The sequence below is a fragment of the Chiroxiphia lanceolata genome, chromosome 5, assembly GCF_009829145.1.
Source record: "Chiroxiphia lanceolata isolate bChiLan1 chromosome 5, bChiLan1.pri, whole genome shotgun sequence".
NCBI classification, from domain to species: domain Eukaryota; kingdom Metazoa; phylum Chordata; class Aves; order Passeriformes; family Pipridae; genus Chiroxiphia; species Chiroxiphia lanceolata.
In genome coordinates, this window is record NC_045641.1 from 69,463,575 (window position 1) to 69,483,032 (window position 19,458).

At 46.5% G+C, this 19,458-nt stretch overlaps 1 long non-coding RNA gene across 12 annotated transcripts; it reads left to right on the forward strand.

The window, feature by feature from the left end:
* Window positions 1–685: 685 nt before the first annotated feature.
* LOC116787066 lies at window positions 686–16,385 on the forward strand. Of its 12 annotated transcripts, XR_004357158.1 has the most exons (9): window positions 686–804; window positions 1,472–1,562; window positions 1,681–1,783; window positions 2,346–2,625; window positions 12,330–12,509; window positions 12,773–12,828; window positions 14,014–14,164; window positions 15,297–15,493; window positions 16,167–16,385. It is a non-coding gene; the product is annotated as an uncharacterized LOC116787066 (long non-coding RNA). The 12 variants fall into 12 exon arrangements; XR_004357154.1 differs by lacking the exons at window positions 15,297–15,493; window positions 16,167–16,385 and adding an exon at window positions 4,741–4,868 and having other exon boundaries at window positions 14,014–14,419; XR_004357152.1 differs by lacking the exons at window positions 15,297–15,493; window positions 16,167–16,385 and having other exon boundaries at window positions 14,014–14,419.
* Window positions 16,386–19,458: the final 3,073 nt, after the last annotated feature.

A 19,458-nucleotide genomic window follows, 5' to 3' on the forward strand; every position in this document is an offset into this window, starting at 1 on the left:
GCGAAGGATGCGGACCCCGGCGCTGCCCCGGGGCGGGCGGGCAGCCGCGCCCTTGGCCGACTCTTGGCGGGCACCGGGGCTCCCGCAGCGCCCCCGCGGCGGGGGGGGCTCCGCGCCCCGACGGCGCCCGCACCGCGCACCCGCACCGGGAGGAGCGAGCAGCTCCTTCCCCGGAGATCCCTCCTCCCGTCCCCCCTCGGGTCCTAAAATGGTGGGTCGGCCGCCCTGCCTCCCCTTTCCTTCCCCCCTTGTCCCCCCCATCCTCCGCCCCGCGCTCCCCCGAGCCCGCCCGTCGCCCCCGCCCCGGCCCCGCGGGGCAGCCGCCCCTCCGTCCGTGCGCCCCGGCCCGGGCTCCGCGGGGATCCGGCGCCAGGCCCGCGCCTATCCCGGGAACACCGATCCCGGGAACACAGCAACCCCTCTCCCGGGAATACGGCAACGCCTCCCCCCCCCCTCCCCAGCTTTACCTGCGCCGGGCTCGCATCGCGGGGCCGGGGCCAGCGCTGCCCCCCTCGGCCGCCGCCCGCCCTCCCGCCGCCCTGCGCGGGGCCGCAGGTGTGTCATGAGCGCCGAGCGGGCCCAGGTGAGCCGGGCACACCTACAGGAAGGCAGGCGGGCCGCCCTGATTGGCGAGCGGGGCCGCGGCCGCGCTCCGACGGCACCGCGGCGGGGCAGGGCTGGGCCGGCCGGGCCGGGCAGGGCGGCCGAGGGGCCGCCGCGGGACACGGCGCGTCCTGTCCCCGCTCCTGTCCCCGCTCCTGCGCCCCGCCGGGAAAAGCCGCCCCCGACGCGTCCGAGCGCAAGGTATTTTCCTTCCTTTTTTTTTTTTTTTTTTTTTTAATTGAATAATATGAATGTGGGTGAAGGGCCTGGAGGGGAAGCCGTACGGGCGGCTGAGGGCACTTGGTGTGTTCAGCCCGGAGGAGAGAGCACTGTCCCTGAGGACAGACCTCACAGCATCTGCAGCTTCCTCACGAGGGGCCGTGGAGGGGCAGGCACTGACCTCTGCTCTGTGAGCAGGGACAGGACCCGAGGGAATGGCTGGAGCTGTATCAGGGGAGGGTTAGGATGGATATTCGGAAAAGTTTTTTCCCCCAGAGGGTGGCTGGGCACTGAACAGGCTCCCCAGGGCAGTGGGCACAGCACCAAGGCTGACAGAGCTCAAGGAGCGTTTGGACAATGCTCTCAGGCACATGGTGTGACTCTTGGGGATGGTCCTGTGCAGGGCTAAGAGCTGGACTCGGTGCTCCTTCCAACTCAGAATATTCTGTAATAACTGCATCCTCCCCCTGAGTTTGGGCAAGGGGAGAAAGCTTGGTTGCTTTGCCTCCAGGGTGCACCTGACCCACTTGATCCCGACTCAAGAAACAGAGGGGCTTTTTATTTTTTAAGTTTCCTTCATTAGCTGAGTCTCTTGTTTTCCCTCTCCTTAGCTGTACACGCGTGAAGACCTTGTGTTTCTTCCCAGCAGGCAGCCGGGGTTTTAAGGAAAAGTGCCAGGTTGTCCCAGACTTTACAGGATTACAGGATCCCAGGATTACATCTGAGATCGTCAGATAAATGTAAATGAATGAAACATCTCAATTTAGAAGACATTGAGTGGGACGTGGGTAAAAAAACACTGTAGGCTGCATTAAAAAGCTGAATCTGCAGCTCAAATTCTTGGGTATTCTCTCCTAGGTACACTGGTAAATATCTTGAGCAGCCCTGCCTGCATCAAAGCTTTGTTTGGCTGTGCTCAGCTGTGGACTGAAAGGAGACAGCACATCGGTTCCCAGTAAAGGTAATTCTGTCCCTGTCTGCGAGTTTGACTGTAGTGACAGGGGTTCACAGCCTGTAGGGAGATTTCCCCCACAGAGTAGAGTGGAACAGAGCCTGGCAGGGAAAAGGCACAAATAAAGGGAAAGAAGAAGAGAGGAGGACAACTAGATACAAGACAGTATGTGTTTGGGATGTCTGGGAGTAACAGGAAAAAGGGAAGCCCTAACACAGCTGATTATTGTGATCATGGAAAAAAAAGGGCAAATTCAGAAGTTTTGGGGTTGCTGGGAGTTTTCATTTTATGGCAAAATAAACAGAGTAGGTTGCTTTGTTCTTCACTGCCCTAGTTTTACTAATTGCAGTACAGATGCCTGGATTTACTTAAAGGGGTACAGGATTTATATAAGGATGCACTTTCCTTCAGCATAGATCTTTGCTGATCAAGAATGCAAGGTGTGCAAAGAATTATGCTCAACAGGTGACTGAGGATGGCTTTACCTGTATTTTCTGTCTCTTCAAATTGATATCCAGAGTCATCTCTTTGATAAGTCTCTCCTTTTTTTTTTCCCTAATCATTTCCTGAGGCTTGCACAGGTGTGTGTCCTCCAGGATGTGCTCTGAAGAGTTCAGCAAAAGAGAGGAGGGAGCTTGGCCTGACCCTGGACATTGTACTTGTGCTGCTGCCTTCTGATTCCATAACTCCTCTGTGTGGATGACTTTTTCCAGCAGAGTGGATCAGCTTCTGCCATTGAGATTCCTATTCCACATCACTGTGTTTACAGTCAACAGTGAGGAAAGGGATACTTCAAATTCCCAAAGGTCACAAAATACTGGGAAATCAACTCTGGATCATGTCTCTCTTAGGTTGGTGCTCAAACTTCTGGGACAATACATAAATAGGTGATGCTTCTTCCTACTGCATTTTAGAAGTTCCTAGCAGCTGGCAGTAGGCAGGAATTCCTCATCCTGACTGGAAAACAGCACCTCTGTCATTCAGAAAAGGGCAGCTCATTGTCTAAGAAGGGCTTAATCTTTACACCTGTCCTTGCACCTCCAGCATCTGCAGAGGCAATTTTCTGCTTGCTTTTGTGAATCGTATCCTGAGATACCTTGCTTTCTCTGGCCATTGCAAAGAGAGTTTGAGTGCCTGACTTTTCTTCATGCCTTACTTGGGTTGAAAAGTGCCTGAAGTTAAAATGTGGAGCTCTCAGTATCACTACGTGTATCCTTCTGTGGGCCAAGCTCTCATTCCCTAACTTCGTGGGAACTGGACTCCTAAATTCTGTGGGGGCCTGTGCAAAATTGCAGTGCCATTGAAGTGCTTCTGCCAGTGACAATGAAGAACAGGTGGGCTCCAGAATCCCTGAGGCTGGCTGGCACTTCTGGAGACCATCTAGCCCACCCCCTGGCTCAGAACAGAGTCAGCTGGAGCTGCTCAGCGCTGTGTCCAGTTGGGGTTTTAATATCTTGAGAGTCCACAGTCTCTCTGGGCAATCTGGCCCAGTTTAACGATCCTCGTGGTAAAAGAAACGGTTTTCTTATGTTTAAAACATCTGCATATCTGGAACCCTGCACAGGGTAAGCAGGTGAGGTCCTATTCCATGCTGGGACTATCCCCCCTTTAAGAAGGTGAGCTACAGTGAGTCAATGTTTTTTGGCCAGGGGATCCCTGGGGGTCCTCCCCTGGCAAGGTGAGAGCCAGCATTAGTGGGAGGTGGGACAGAGAGCAGCACAGAGGTGTCCCAGGTGGATTGGGCTGCACCGTGTCCTATCTCAGCCCACTGAACTCTGGGCTGCACCACCTGAGTACCTGGGATGCCCCTTTCCCTGCAAGGAAAGCCTCCTGCTGCAAAGAGGCCCAGCAGCAACAGGAGCAGGGCCCTGTACCTTGATGTGCTCCTGCTTCCTGCAGTGCCTTGTGCTATCAGCAGGCTGAGAGGCAGCTTGGACACTGCCCTCCCACTCAGACATCCTCCTCGTAAACATCCTGTCCCGCTGAAGCCCGGTGCTGTCACGTCCTCACTGCTCCACAGCAGACATTGTTCTGGGTTTCATTCTCCTACATGCAAAGCACACAGTTGTGCGTGTAGAAAGCCAGGCAGACAGCAGGACAGAACCTGGCAGTAACTCTTGGTTAAGCTGCTGACATGCCAGAAGTACTGCAGAGGAAGGGAGTTCTCTAAGGGTCTTAAAATTAACTAAAATCATCTGCTCGAGCCCTCCTTGGAAAACCAATTCCCTCTCCTAGGCATGTTTAGCAGCTATACCTTACTCCAAGCAGGTGCAAACCTGTGTGTATGACAAGAAGAACCTTTGTAATCATGGAAAGTAGCAGAACAGTGGACTGGAAGCTGAGCTGGAGTAAGTTTACACAAGCGGCAAGTAAAACACCCATCCCCAGTGAGTCAGGTCCGGCTGTTTCCTTCATTTCCTCCAAGGCTTGCTGGGAACATCCAGCGGTAACGGCCCTTCGTCTCCTTTCCTGCCCCTTGTTTACAGCTCTCCCTCGGGAGGGAGCAGAGTCCCAGCATCCAGCACTGCATTTTCACTGCAGCACACAGGGAAGTGCGGACTCCCCCAGGCCTCAGCTCAGCTTCGGTACCACAGTGCACTTGTTGCATTTGTAGGTGCCAGTGCCAGCACCTCCTCGAGCGACAGCAGCTGCTCGACCAAAAGAGGAAAAAAGGTCACATTTCCACAGTTTGCTCATGGGTTTTTTTTTTGTTTTTATCTTGAATACAGCCTTACGATTGATGGGGGTTCTCTGTTCTCCAAAGCCATTGCTTTGGATTCAGTCCGGTAGGGCAGAAGGGATACACTGGAATATTACGCTGTTGGAGTGTGCAGACCATCTCTCGGGGATATGGCTTTGAGCTTCCCTGGTTCAGATGAAGGTGTATCTCATGCTCTGATTTCCCCACATGACAGCAGCTGGGGAGGAGCAGTATTTTTAGCTTTTGTTTCTTGGTTTACTTACAGGAAGTCCCTCATTTGTGGAAGTGAGCTTGGGCCGGACTTAGTCTGGGAATCTGCTTCCGTGCCAGCTATAGGTGCAGTTTTAAGGGTGAATTCCTGCTGTTGTCTGGCAGAGCCCTCACTTATCCCACGTGTGCAAGAAACTGTGGACTTCACATAGACAAGTACTGATTTCTGGAATCTTCCCTGAAATTTGTTCAAGGATATGTCCAAGTGCCTGTGACAGAAAGGCTTAGGAAAATGCAGAACTGGGAAAAGTCCTTCAGGTGATATGACCAGAGATGCCTTCCTTTGTAAAACTGGTTATAAACCCACATAATCTGAGTTAATAATAGTAGCACTGAGGCAAAACCCATATTGTCAAAGAGCAAGTACATCCCAAGAGAAGCAGGCACAGACTGAAAAGGGTTCTCAAGTGCCTTCTCCCCTGGGAATCCCAAATAGCCTGCAGCCAACAAGTGACCTAGATACAACCTACAGAACAAAACCAGGAACAAAATAATCCTCTAAAATTATATATCTTTATAATCCTTATTCAACTTCATTTTTTTCATACAAAAAGGATTAAGGACTCCTTGTACAAATGGAAACACCTGCATAGTGTTTCCTGCTCATCAGTAATATTTGGCAACTTAGCAATTGAATTTTCAGTGAAATAGGAGCAAGCTTTTACATTTTTACAAAGACTTTCCTCAGCCAAATTTGCAGAAATTACATTTGATATACCTAATGCAGTTTAACACCACCCTCCTTCCTTCCTGTTGAATATATGGCTTTTTAAGCCCTATTCCCACGTGATTAATATAGAGAGATCTACATTGAAGTGTCCCTGCAGGTAAATAACACGAGTTTGAGATAGAGGGGGTTTTTTCCCCAAAACACAAAGCTTGAACTAGTACAGGGAAAAGATGGTTTATGACCAAGAACATAAATAAGGACATTTTTTGTAGTTTACATTGAATGCCAGCAATAGGTGTCTTTTACTGAGTAAAACTATTGCAGTGATTTCTGGCCTGTTGTCCACAAACATCAGGAGACCTAGGAAATACAAGGTAATATCTGTAAACAAGGATCCAAAAAATAAATACAGGTTAGAAAACTCAGTGCTTCGTACTATTAAGATGTACTCATTCCCCTAGTTGGAGAAGGAGAAAGACAGGAAAGCTTTTAAAGGGCTTTGCCGCTACTTCATCATAAAAAGGTTTAATTCCTGGTAATCCAGACTCAGAACATTGATCTTACTATCCAGAAGTACCACAAACAAATTTTGAGAAACCTTAATGCAAACTGGTTATGCAAACATTTCCAAGCAGCTGTTCTTGCACAGCAATCCACATAGGCAATTCCAAGCTCAGTTACAATTTTAAGGAAATCTTTGGGATTATCCTTTTTCCCCTGTGAGTTGATCCATGCAAAGGATACCCCAGTTGCTTGTTCCTGGCAGGTGTCTCTCACAGACTGAAATCCTCTTGCAGCTCCCAGGGAAGCTTTAGGAGGCAGCTCTTGGTTTCCTGTTGGCGCTTTCAATTGCTGTGTTTTGTGGCTCTGAATACTGCAACAAAGCTATTTTTTCCCCCAGTCCCTCTGTGGTCTCCTATACACGTGGCCTTCAAAGGTCTCTGAGAACAGCTGAGAGCTTTGTGGGCTGCAGCGCTGGGGAGCAGCAGCTTCCTGAGGATATTGCAGTCTGGTCCAGGCAGTGAGGCTGCTGTGGTGTCTCCAGCTGTCTGGGATCCAGTTCTTCAGATCCCTGTCTTGAATATTGCCTCCCCTGCACAGGAGACTAATTTGTTAACAGCTTTGCTCCTCTGTGCTCCTCTCCTGGGGCTCCATCCAGAGCTCAGGCTGTAATTCATAACCTCAGTTCTTTAAAGCTGTCATTTCCTCTCTTTATTCCTGCAATATTCCTGATCCTACAGGCATTTAAGAACCAGGTTCTCCTTGCAGATTGGTGGGGTGGATGGCCTGTGAATTTGGCCTCTTGGGATGGAGGAAGTTGGTGGAGATGAGCACACAGATAAAGGGGAATTTGCCAGTCTTGTGTCCAGCTGTCTTTCCTGCACAGTGGCTACAGAGGGACAGGGAGCTGTGCAGAAGATAATTGCTTGAATAAGATGCAGCTAAATCCTTGTGCAAACCTGAAGCAGAGCCCTAATGCTATGTCTAGGTGCAGTAAATTGTTTCCCAGCCCACTCCATACACACCTCTCCCTTTCACATCCACATGCAGGTAATTGCTGGATTTGAGTCTGGCAGACTTGCTGCTTGACTTTACCTGTAGCTCACTGACTGATGTTTCCCTTCCTTAGGAGTGAGAAAAGGCTTAAATAGAGAGGATCTATGATCCTTTTTCTTCTTTTCCTCTTTGAGAAGTCCAGGAAAAGGCTACCAAGATTCGTAAAATACTTACACTCCATTTGCTAAGGCAAGAACTTAAGCAGAGTCTTCCTCTGAACTTTTCTGGCATATATGGGTGTTCATGGCAATAACTTAACTTATGGGGGTGTATGACACTCACAGCCCTGTGTAGAAAGGATGCTGATAACAAATCAATTCACTACCAGAACAACCAGCACACTTCATTCTGCCTTTCTGTTCTGTTTAGGCTCAGGTAGGCCAGTTACCCTGTGGTCATTTCTTCAGGGTTTCTGCTCAGCTGTGAGCCCTAGAAGTAAATCATTGTAAGGAAAAGGTGGAATACAGACAAAATCACGTCACTGCAGATGTGATTTATTTAGATCTTACTCAAGTCCAGAGCTGCTGAAATGGTTAGGACCTCTGCAAAACTGAGCATGGAGAGCAAAAACAAAAGCAGCGTGCTGCCTTCCAGGGGCTTGCCAAATATTCCTCTGGTTCCAACAGAAAGGGAGGTGCCTGTGTGCAGGTTTTTGCCCATGCAGGCAGCTGCAGCACGTCAGTGTGAGCAGCACAGGTGAGAGGATGACACTCAGCTTTCCCCTGTGCTCACAACAGCAGCACTGCCTCTGCCCCAACCCCATCCAGTCATCCCATCTCTGCCCACTGGGAAACCACTGTGCTAGGAAGCTGCCTCTTCCTAGATGAGATCCTCATAGGATAATGTCCGTCCAAGTGGTGTTGCTTGTGGTGTAGGTCAGTAGTGATGACTCAGACCAGCCCTCTTGTTGGTTAGACACAAAATCCAGTCCACAAACAGATTAATTTGTCCCATTCACCAATAAAGAGGGTTCCATTAATTAAAAAATTGCACACAAAAGTTCCTAGTTTGTATTAAGATCCTCTTGAAAGGCTGTGAAATCAAGCACTTAAAAGCACAGAAGTCCCAAATTCTCCCTGTGACCTGGATGTAGCATTTGGGGTTTCGTTTTGGCTTTTATTGGTAGATAAAATTGCACATAACAGTGTAACTTTTAATGAGATAAGCACAGTAATTTCTCATCAGCTTAGTTTTTGCAGAGGAGCATAAACAGCTGAAATGTGCCTCCCTCCACATTCAGCATCTTTGCATGAGTCCTTGAGGTGGAGGTCTCCAAGCCTGGATGTGTAATAGTGCAGTGCCCCCTCATGGGAAGCTGTTCCAGATGCTGTTTCCTGCATCCAGGTGGGAGGACATGAACACAAACACCCTCCTGTTTGTTGTACATGCTCCTGTATGTTGGTGAGTTCAGTACAGCATCACACCAGCAGGTTTAAAGAACAACTTGGCTTTCCCTCTCAGTTTTTGTGAGGCTCAGGCAGGCAATTGCACTGGATTACTGTTAAGGCTTTTTGTGAGAGTGCTCAAGAAAGATCTACCATTCTATTGTAGTTTCAGCTTTTTCAAAATAAAATATCAGTGATTTTAGCCACAGGAGGAAATGAAAGCCCCTTGTTCAGCTCAAGGCACACAAGTGAGGCTGGCACACATAACAGGGAGGTGTGTGGGGCTGCAGACTGGCTGCTCACTCCATGTCTGTGCATGGTGGAGATCAGGTTTAGCCCAAAGAAACCACCCATAGTCTTTTCCTGGACAGAGAGGGGTTGTCAGGCACTGGAAGGAAATCCTACTGCCTGGAATACTCTCCCCTGTAGTGCAGATTATTTCTCCTATTTATGACGGCTACAGGAGAAACCCATCTCCTCTAGGCTTTGCCTGATCTCTCTTCATCCCCTACCCTGCAGAAGGTTGGTGGCCCTTGATCTCCTACCCCATCCTGACATCCTCAACATCCGGTACTAACCACACATCACTGAACCCTCAACCTGCTCCAGAAACTTGCAGGAGGTCCATGTTGTGGTTCTCCAAAACACCTGCAAGGTGCTGGTCCAGCATAACAACTCAGCAGGGTCTTCCTGGAGAGCATAGCCATGGTCACAGGCATCTTCTGTGGGACCAAGCCCTTCCTTTAACCAAACTTTCATGTAGTTTCTGATCCCTTGCTAGGCCTTGAAAATGCCTGTTCTCTACTGGACCATGGTAACACAAGACCAAACCCCAGCCAGGCCACCCATGGCAGCTTTTCTGAAGGCCCTAAACTTAACATGGATCCTGTAATGGCTGACAAATTTAATACCAGAAAAATGAGCACAGGTTCCTGAAGTCACCTCTGTGATGTTGGCTTATTTTACACCAAGAGGGGATTCCCTATGCCACTCACTCCACTCAGCTATGGAAAAAGAAACCTTTCTCATATGATGGATTGCAAAGATGGATGTGAGCTTGGAGAGAAACACACCCATGCACTTGGCCTGGGGAAGTATTGTTTGTTTGGAGCTCTGATGCCATTGTTGGAAGGGCAGACTGAAGCAGGATTGTTTCGTTTCAGCAAAAACACAAAGGCTTTTGTCCTCAGCACACAGAAAGGGCCTTTTTTGTGATTCATGCTGTGAGATATTTTTAGTTTTCTTTGCATTTAGTTAAGAAAGGCACAAGAATAATACTGCAAATAAAAGCAGAATGACCCTATAAAAAGAGTGGGTTTTCTACCTTAGAAAAAAACTCACTGCATTGCATGGGATGCTCAGCTTGTAGACTGGCTGAGGTAGGGACCACATCCTTGTCCTGTGCTCAGTGTGCTTTTGTCACAGAGAGATGACTCTTCTGACACCTCCTGGGACAGGTGAGTTGCAGCCCTCCCCAAAAAACTGAGAGAATAAAGAAACAAAGACCAAAAAGTTTAAAGGTTAGCTTGTCACAACTGCAGTTCAGTGGATATGAGATCTAGATATTTGATGTTCCATTTCTTGGACCTCCTTCTTGTTGGTGATTCTCAAAAAACCGACATGATCTCCCCAGGCCCATAGTACTTTTGTTATCTAAATGCTAAACTTTTTATTCTTATCATCTATGCCTTTAATGGTCTGTGTGATATGCATGGGTGCTTTTTACTTTATTTTTGAAAAGGATAGATGGATCTTTGCTTTCTAAAGGCTGAGGGATAGCATGGCAGTCCATCTACTGAGAGATGTCTGGTTAACTTCTCAAGCTTCTAGTGCAGGGGGTTTCATAACCTCCCACATAATCTATTCCAGTACTGGCTTATTCAGAGAACATTTTTGCAACATCCAGCCTTTTTCTTTTCTCCTGTCTTCTTTCCTTTCGTGGAAATTAAGTTGATTAGATCCTACTGTTGTCCTTCCTGCAGTGTAATCGCTGCCTCTCTTCACAAAAACCTCTCATGTGCTGCAACTGCACTATCATGTCCTGCCCTATTTCCAGCCTCCTGTAGACTCAACAAACCCACTTCCCCCACTTCTTCCCAGAGATTGTTTTCCAAACCTCTTATCCCTGCAGATGTTCTCCCGTGCCCCGTGCTCCTGCCTGGACCAGGTTTACTGTTCCCTGCCTGGTTTCAGTGGTGGTTTCTTGCTTCTCTCTGGCCACGTGCTGGTGCCGCCCAGCCTGGGCACCCCCTTCCCCATTCCCAGTGGCTTCCCACGGTGGGCCAGGATTCCTGCTGGGGCTGAGCAGGGATGCTGCGTGGGCGCAGGGGGGGAACCTCAGAACCAGGTGCTGGGAGCAGGATGCCAGGCCCCCAGGCCCTGTCGAGCACAGGAACCAGCATGTGCAGTTCACTCCTCGCACCTCCCAGCCCTGCCAGGAAACCAGTGTCCTTGCCTTGTGGGGTTTGTCCTGAATTCCCAGGTTCAGGAAAGTCACCAGCTCTCTCCTCAGGTGCTCTTGGATCATAAAATCACAGAATGGTTTGGGTCTGAAGGGACCTTAAAGATCATCCAGTTCCAACCCCCTGCCATGGGCAGGAATACTTCCCACTAGACCGGGTTGCTCAGAGCCCCACCCAACCTGGCCTTGGATACTGCCAGGGATGGGGCAGCCTCAGCTTCTCTGGGCAATCTGTGCCAAGGCCTCACCATCCTCACAGGAAAGAATTTCTTCCCAATATCCAATCTAAACCTCCTCTCTGTCAGTTTAAATCCATTACCCTTTGTCCTGTCACTCCAGGCCCTCGGAAATAGCCTCTCTCCATCTTTCATGTATGACCCCTCTAATATTGAATGGCCACAAAAGGTCTCCCTGGAGACTTCTCTTCTTCAGGCTGAACAACCCCAACTCTCTCAGCCTTTCCTCATAGGAGAAGACAATTTCTGATTCATTTCTGGCAATCTGTTTTGGAGATTCTCTTAGGAGGCAGAGGTCCCCATCTTCTAAGGGATGTGAGCATTTCAGAATCTCCTAGAGAGGAAGGGCTACCAAAAAACCAGATCCTTCATTTTAGGAGCACCAGCTTCCAGGCTCAGCTGGAGTGAACCAGCCCCACATTTGGCTCTTGACAGTCCTTGTATCAGCTGTTTCAGTGGACAGCAGTGGAAGTCCTGGTCACATGCAGTGTTACAGAATCAAATCCTTACAGTCTAAAGACCCCAGACAGTATATAGAGAGCTCATTATTACCAGTATTCCAATTAATACTTTATTATAAAATTGACACATTCTGCAGTTGTTTATTTTACTTTCTTCCCAACACCCCTTTCCCCGTAAATCATCCTTTTGTCCTTCCCATGTTCCCAACAGATTCAGTGACCCAAAACCAAGTATTTTGACCTTCTGCCTGGACAAGATATTACATAAACTGCCAAACAACATGGATAAGGGCAGTCTCTCCCTGCTGATCCTCCCATGGGGATGCCAGTGAGAGCTCTCTGCTGTACCTGGCCACTGATCCCTGCCTATAGGAGCCTGCACATCTCCGATTCCTCTAAGAGCTTGTTAAATTTGATTGAAATGAGCCAGTTGGTTACTCTGTGACAAATGGGGGGCTGACAGTGGGATAAAAAAGCCTAATTTCCTCAAGCAACTAGAGAAAAAAAAAACCTTTATGAGCCTGTCAAAAGTAGATCATGAAATAATTCCCCAAATCTTAAAATACATATTTTTTAAAAATCAAATAGAGTATCTAAACTGTCTTCTGATTTCGAAACTTCTGGGGAGAAGTGGACACTCTTAGGTGGTGAATCATCCAACCTATTTTAGTGTCGACCTTAGGAGTAGGTGAATCATGCTCTAGAAATGCTTCTTCAATATTTGAATAAGAGGCTCTTCTTATTTTGTTTGATGGCTTATTCTCAGTTTGTTATTACTTAAAATATTTTTAAATTATTTTTGGTTTTAATACAGAGTTAATCTTCGCTCAAGATGAGGATGGGCTGATAATACACCTTTCTCTGAAAGCTGTGGTTTCAAAAATTCAGCAGTTTCACTCCTGTGATTTTGCAGTTTGTCTTCTGGAAGGGATGTGTGGAATAGAAACAATGAAGAAGTAAGACCAAAGAAGACAGAAGCCCAGAGGCAAAAAAGGTGAGCAAGTCAGAATCTGAAACAACACAGTCAGGAAACACACATGATGTGGTTTCTGTAAAAAGCTTGTTTGTTCAGTTAGATGGAAAGGGAATTTGTATATGCATGGCTGCAGTTTTACTAGCTGCATGTAAAAAAATGGCAGATTAATTTATTGGATACACTATCCAATATCATATTGTTATAATAGATACTATAGGATATCAGGATATACTGTTACAGGTTTTATATGTGTGTGTCTGTGTGTGTTTGTACTGTTGTAGACTCCCAACCTGCGTGCAGAGGAGCTTGACAGAGAAGAGGCTGTGCATGGACAGTGGTAAGGGGTGGGATAAACAATTTTTTTCTTCCATCCAACAATCCAGCTTTTAAAAGTTGCATCTTTAACCCTTCAGTATAGCCGAGAAACACTTGCAGATGGCAGCTGGCTCCAGGGATGATCCCCTAATGTAAGGATCTCTGTCTACAAAAGTTGAGGATGATTTTTTTCAGTTGTCTGAGTTTTCCCTGGAGACCCTTTCTGTACCAGGGCAGCACGTGCAGCTGCTCTATTTTGAAACAAGTATGCAAGAGTGCTGTGCCATTGCTCCTGCAATATGTGCCAGGAGTTTGGTGTTGCTTTCTCTGTCTTCCTGCTTTTTCTTGCTTCTTGCTGATTCCATCAGCGTAGGATCATGGAAGGAGCAATGTGGGAAGTGGTTTAACTTGGCAGGACATAGACCTGAGCAATAATTCATGTCCCTGTGTGGTTGTCTCCCAGCCCTAGGCCAGGTTTAGAGGTTCTTCATCACAGACATTTTATCCTCTCTGTTCTATTTGCTTTTCCCTCCCATTGAGCCTTTGTTAAGAGCAACTACTGAGCTGCATTCAGTGTCCTTTTTTATATGTGTTCTTATGAAAGCTGTATTTTAAACCCTATGTTGTATAAAATATGTCTATAGACTTGACTTATGAAAAGGGTGATAGACTAAGGCATAAAACTAATTTAATTGGGCAGAAGACAGAACTTCATTTAAAATAAATGAACACACTGTTATTACCCAAGTAAGCAGCACCCAAGCTATTCATGGAATGGCATTTGCCTTTAATAAATATTTTCCACAATACATGCAAGTTATTCATGGAATGGAATTCATTTTTAATAAAAGTTTATGTAATGCTGACCACTTGGGACTCCTAGGAATTAAAGATTTAATAAGAACATGGTCTGTCATCTTATTTTTCTTGATTTTTGACCTCAGAGCTATAAAAGTGGTTGTAATGTGAGGTTTTTTTCAGTTCCAGACCCCTTGAACATTTCCATTACATGTAGGCCCTACTAATAAGTCTTTGTTTTTCTTTGTGATCTCTCATACATCCCTCAGTACTTGTTTGAATGCCCTCCCAAAAAAATCAGTGGCTTGTAGGTTGAAAGTTTGGGGTATATTTGTGATGACTTCTATTATGGGGGGGTGGGGTGCTATTTTAAAACAAAATATAATTGCGGGTGCTTTCATTATTGCAGGTACTGATGACAAATCCCCTTTGGTCCCTTTGGCTGTTCAGCCATTAATCTTTGGGAAAAGTGAGTGGCAGGAGCCTTTGCTGGAAGTGGCTGTGGGGCACAGCAAGCCTTGGCCAGGAGGAGCAGAAGATATTTTGCCGACTGAGTCATGGTATTAAATGTGCTTTTTACAGTGAAATTCATTGTAAGAGTGAAGCAGGTCATTGGTATTTAATCTGAACCAGAGTTGTGCAACTTCAAGTGACTCTGCAGGAGATGGGTTCCCATGATAGGTTCCTCATCCAGGGCTATGAAGCTCTTCCAGGCAAAACATGTCCTTGTGGTTACGCCTTTTCTTTCATTTCTTCTTGCTTACGTAGAAAACCTGTATGTGTAACAATTTGAAAGGCTTTTAAAATTTCTTAAATAAAATTATTCATTGATAAGTAAGTGCCTCAATGGAAATACACGTATTTTATTTTAATACATACTATGTAATTAGAAAACCATGTAATAATCTATTCTTTGAAAAAGAAAGGAGAATTCTGAACTAAGTTTCATGGTGGCTGATTTTGCAGTAGTATTGTGTGCAATATTTTTGGTTTATGCTGCAGGGCAGGGGTGACAACTCTTTCTATTTTTAATTTTGTGTCTTAATGATACAGATAATTCACAGTAGTTTCTTTTGTATTTTTCTCAGTTGGCTGTGCCTGGTGCAGTCAAACCATGAAATATGTATATTATTGTGGGATGAGACACTTACAGCATGAAATGGATCATCAGTATTTAAACTCTACCTCTAAGTTTGATAAAAAAACTTCTTAGATCAGGTGTTTAGGTGTTAATAATAATAATAATGACACAAATAATAATAATAAAGACACAAAGCTGAACTTTCATTTCACTCTTTCTACTATCAACTTTACAATGGATTTAAAATATTTGTTCTAAAGTGTTTCTTGCTTTCAGAAAAAGGCTATATGCAGTTTTTTTGCAAAGGAAAATGTGAGATTTACAGCTGAAATGGAAGTTTATATGCAAAGGCATTTTTTCCCCTGTTTTATTTATGTATTAGTTGGTTTAGGTAGCACTGATTTATCTAAATCTTGTACAATATTTATTAGTGAATGTTAACTACTCAACAATCCTAGGAGTGGAAGTAGTGGGAGAGGAATGGAGCCTCGGTTCTTCAGCTCAGAATATAATAGTATAAAGAGTTCACATTGGATCTCATTTAAATTAAATAGCTTATTTTCCTACAGAACTTCTAGCCAGTTTTCTTCCCTTTCTATTTAATTTTTCAGGGTTTATTTTGGAGGTTTTTTAACTGCTTGTCATTCCTGGATGCAATTCTGAGATACAAAAAGGCAGTATTTGCACAGCTTTTTGATTTCTTGGGACAAACCCTAAATATAGAAGGGGTGGCTTTGTCCACAGTTTCAGCTGCTGCAGTCGTCATTGTCATAAAGGCAGGAAAACAGACCCAAGTGCACCATGGAAGGTAAGATGGTTTGTGGTTGGACTTGATGATCTTAAAGGTCTTTTCCACCCTAACAGATTCTGTGATTCTATGGCTGGGTGGCTTTGTTTTCATTCTTGGCTTGGTTTTTCATTGCACCCTTCCAGTCCCTGAAGGGAGCCTACAAGAAGGATGGAGAGAGTGTATTTGAAAGGGCCTGGAGTGACAGGACAAGGGGCAATGGCTTCAAACTGACAGAGAGCAGGTTTAGATTGGGTATCAGGATGAAATTCTTCCCTGTGAGGGTGGTGAGGCCCTGGCACAGGTTGCCCAGAGAAGCTGTGGCTGCCCCATCCCTGGAAGTGTTCAAGGCCAGGTTGGATGGGGCTCTGAGCAACCTGGGCTAGTGGGAAGTATTCCTGCCCATGGCAGGGGGTTGGAACTGGATGATCTTTAAGGTCCCTTCCAATCCAAACCATTTTATGATTCCCTGTGAGAGCTTAGGTCACATGTAATTCCACAACACTCATGAAAAGCAAGAGAATGACTGTACGTAGTCTTTAGAAGCCACAAAATACCTGCGTGAGTCAAAAAACCCTGCCCAAGGAAGGGAAAACTCTTCACTCACAAGTAATTTCTAAATGACTTTACACAAATGTGGGAAGTCACGCATTTGTCCTTGGCGATCTCCAAGAAAAGTCCCGTGTCTCTGCAGTTTCTCTTAGGCTGAGAAAATAGGTGCTGCAGCTGATGGGAGAGTCTCTGCTAGAAGATGACAGGCTGTTGGAAAAGACAGTGAGCAGAACACTGAACTGCATGGCAAGGAACAAGGCTGGCAGCCACATATTTCTGGCATGAGCCAATTTTCTCTTTTCTTGGAAGAGCAGATAACACTGGCCAGTGAGGTATGTTTTAGGTGTGACTCCCAGTCACGATTCTGTTTAAATATACTTAATTTTAAGATTTTTCAAATTTTCAGATTTTCTTTTAAATTGATAGATAAATCAAGGGTTAAAACAAAACGGGACTTTTATTAGACTCGGTGCATTGTCTGGGAGAACCTGCAGGACTCACCCTGCCCGCCCTCTCCTGCAGGTAAACAAACCAATGGATCCTCCTCTGTGGCTTTAACAGCACCGAAAGGTTTAGAGCCCTCCACGGAGGGGAATGAATACGTTCAGTTTCTTTCCTCGGGCCTGAAAGTACTTCTGGGCTGGTTTACCTTTGTCAGTCAGCTTGGCTTCTTGGGGACCATTTTGCCCTCTTTCTTTTCATTATGTGTGGCAGGAGCTGCGGCTCCATGTTAAAAATTCTGCAGTTTAAGAGATTCTCTTTTCTCGTTTCACCCCTTTCCGCACACACCCCTCCCACGTGCCACAGCTGAATGCCCTCCCCATTACAGGCACTCGATGGCAGGTTTAATTGCCCTGTTCTAAGTAGTTCCCTGTTGAAAAGGGGACAAATGATGGATGTTAATGTGCTTTTGCCTGGCAGTCAGAAGGAGTGGGTTGGGGTTGGTAAGCATTGGCCTGCTGTCAGAGCGATTGCACCATAGAGTTCACCTTCAAAAACACCACCATTTGAAACAGAGATGCCTCATGCTTTCCCTCTTAAACCTATGTTATGCCTCCTAAATCCATAATAAATGACCTAAAGAACAGGCAGTTGCCTTAGATGCCTTTCATACTGGAGCCTGCAGTCAGTCCAGCCCTCAAACAATTGCCAGTTTTCTGGCTTGTCTTTGCTTTGGTTTCCACAAAATATCTGTGACTGATCTCTTAACATGACATTTCCCTGTTGGTTCTGCCCAGCCAGACCTCGCAGCAGCAAGTCCCCGGGGAAAGAGTAGCATTCTTGCACTCTCAGCTACTCCTGTGCTTAGTGCCAGACCACTCTCCCAAGGCTGCATTTCTAAAGGGATAACATGCCAGTATTCCTCATAATCTTCTCATGACCTTCCACTCCACTCTGGTGAGACCTCCCTGCAGTGCTGCCTCCAGCTGTGGGGGCCCAGCACAGCAAGGACATGGAGCTGTTGGAGTGAGTCCAGAGAAGGGACACCAAGGTGATCAGGGGGATGGAGCAGCTCTGCTGTGAGGAAAGGCTGAGAGAGTTGGGATTGTTCAGCCTGGAGAAGAGAAGCTTTGGGGTGACCTAATTGTGGCCTTCCAGGACCCGAAGGGAGCCCACAAGGAAGATGGAAAGAGACTATTTCCAAGGGCCTGGAGTGACAGGATAAGGGGGAATGGCTTCAAACTGACAGAGAGGAGGTTTAGATTGGATATTGGGAAGAAGTTCTTCCCTCTGAGGGTGGGGAGGCCCTGGCACAGGTTGCCCAGAGAAGCTGTGGCTGCTCCATCCTTGGAAGTGTCCAAGGCCAGGTTGGATGGGGCTCTGAGCAACCTGGGATAGTGGAAGGTGTCCCTGCCCATGGCAGGGGGTTGGAACTGGATGATCTTTAATGTCCCATCCAACTCAGACCATTCTATGATTCTATAAATATTTTCTGTACTTCTGCCTTTGGATGGAGCAATAATTGTCCCCACCATTCCTTGACTACAGCAGCACTTGCTTGGGCACCCTATGGAACGAGTGTGTCATATACCTCAGTAAGTGATTTTAATTGACCAAATGGATTGGCTGCTTCTGAATAAATCTGCAGATTGTTAGTTATACTTTCCATCTTTAAATTATGCATTAGAATTACTACCTGTCTTTTGTTAGTGATCAGTATTTAGCATGTGTCTCAGGCACAATAGTTCACCATTATATAATGTGTCAGCAGAGGGTGACTAACTGGAATTTAAGCTCTTTTTTTTTTTATGTGTATCATTAAGTAGCACAGAAGTAGCATCTTCCAGTCATTTCAGTTTATGCTTTGGATTGAGGCGTACCCACATTCTGAAATCTCTGCTGCCTGCTCTTTGTCTGGGGCAGGAGGCTGCAAGGGGCACACATCCAGACACAGGACCTTCCTGCTCATAATAAAGCCCCCACTTCTGGGTGCTGGAGGAGGCACCAGCTGGTTTTAACCTGCTACTCAATGCAAAGAGATACAACGCAAAGATACTTTTCCCACAGAGGGCAAAGACAAGTTCAGGGTAGGAGTCTCTGAGGGCACAGGAGGAAATCACTCCTGACTCCCCATCCCCTCCCTTGTGCTGCCTGTGGAACACACCACTGGGGACGGACAAGAGAAAGTAGGAGGGAGCATCCCAGCAGCAAAAGGCTCAAAAGGGAAGAAGACAATGAAAACCCAAGTCTATCCGTGTTAAATCAAACCATTTGTGCCAAGAAAACTTTCATGCCAGAGCAGCAGCCCATGAGACAAAGCCAAGCTGCTACAACTTGGTTTTGACTTTTCTTGGTTTACCCAACCTGCAAGTGTATACTAGAGGGATGAAAGGAGCAGGAAGAGAGGCTGAAGCAGTCAGGGCTACCCTGAATCCCAGGGTACAAATGTGACCACACCACTGTTTAGCAGAGCAGAGAAGGTGCCCCTTGGTTCTTCTGCCACAATTCTTAGCATTTCTAAGCAAGCCGTGTGTTGCTTTAAAAGGCCAGCACATCATCTCCAGAGCATTTTCTAAGCACATTTTGCACACTTCTGGCTGCTCCTGGCTGTTGTCCTGGCAAACTTTGATCTCTGCAGGACTTGACCTTTCAGTGTACAGGCTGGCAAAGCTGCAACAGGTCGGCAAGCTGAGAGAAACCCTTGCTGCTTTACCTGCCAGCAGACTTGTTCAGGCTCCCTGTGTTTGGCTTCCCCTGATTCCTGCAGAAAGGTGCAGCTAAACCAGACACAACAGCATTTCCTTTCTTGTGAAGTTTTCTAGGCCTTGTTTCTTGCATAAGTAGTAGGAGAGGTGGCTGCAGAGAAGTTTAAACAACAGCTGCCAGGCATTTAAAGCAATCCCTCATGATTGTGCTTTCCCATTTGGTACCAGTGATGATTAAACTCATCTAAGCCTCTCCTCCACTTCCCTCCTTTTCCTCCTGTCACACTG